Below are 964 nucleotides of genomic sequence, written 5' to 3'. Positions count from 1 at the left end.
ATTATTACTTGCTAAGCAACAACCCGAGTTGGAAAGCAGGATGCTATGAGCAGAAGGGCTCCAACAGGAAAAATAGCCGAGTAAAGAAATAAGAAATAAACTACAAGAGATGTTTAAAAACAATGACGACATTAGATTTTTTTCATATAGATTATAAAAACTTCTAAATAACAAGAGGAAGATAAATAAGATAGAATAGCGTGCCCAAGTGTACCCTCCAGCATGAGAATTCTAACTGAAGTCAGTGGAAGACCATGGTACACAGGTAAGGCAGTACCCAAGATTAGAGAAAAAAATAGCTCAAAAAATATATTTGATGATGAAAGCAATAACGAAAGAATGTCTTAGGTTTCATACATTAATAGTGACATTTTCTTAAAAGTAATAGATATGAGTGGTGTGTCTATTATGAGTAATTTTTCTTTGTGTAAAAAAAATGTTTTTGACACCAACTGTATTTTAGATTAGAAATAGGAACAATTCTAGGAAGTATTTACTAATCATTCTTCTTTTTTTTACAGAAAATCTTTAGAACCAGACTTCTGATTTCATTGCAAAAACTCCTATTTGAAAATGGGGACTGATAATCACCACCAGAATATAGATCTAATCAAATCCCAAGATAACTGAATGCCTGGAATAGTAAGCATCGTGAATCAAGTCCAAATTTAACACGGAAATTATTCAGGTTTTACGCAATCGTCCAGTCTACCGGGATATCCAGCCACTTACGCAATACAAAGACCATCCTTAGATCTTTTGCAAGGTCAGTAATTGTTGTTCTTATAATTAAACAACCTCCAAATCTACCAACAGACATCCTTTTGATGGGGCTATTATCCTATAGCCGATATTTTGTACCTCACTTACTTACTTTCCTGTATGGACTGCTTCTCTGGTCCTATACAGCAAGGGAGCCTTACTCACTACAGGACCTCCACAGTCCTTTTATCATGTTCGTTCG

At 34.9% G+C, this 964-nt stretch overlaps 1 long non-coding RNA gene across 1 annotated transcript in view; it reads left to right on the top strand.

Moving 5' to 3' along the window:
• LOC137651933 (uncharacterized) overlaps positions 1-760 on the top strand; it is a 74,267-nt gene extending 73,507 nt beyond the window's left edge. Inside the window, exon 3 of the long non-coding RNA XR_011046137.1 lies at positions 522-760. This is a non-coding gene — a long non-coding RNA (uncharacterized lncRNA). The remainder of the gene's footprint in view (positions 1-521) is intronic.
• Positions 761-964: the final 204 nt, after the last annotated feature.

Source organism: Palaemon carinicauda, chromosome 13, assembly GCF_036898095.1.
Source record: "Palaemon carinicauda isolate YSFRI2023 chromosome 13, ASM3689809v2, whole genome shotgun sequence".
NCBI lineage: Eukaryota > Metazoa > Arthropoda > Malacostraca > Decapoda > Palaemonidae > Palaemon > Palaemon carinicauda.
Note: the sequence above shows the minus strand (reverse complement) of the source record. Positions and strands in the feature narration are given on the sequence as shown.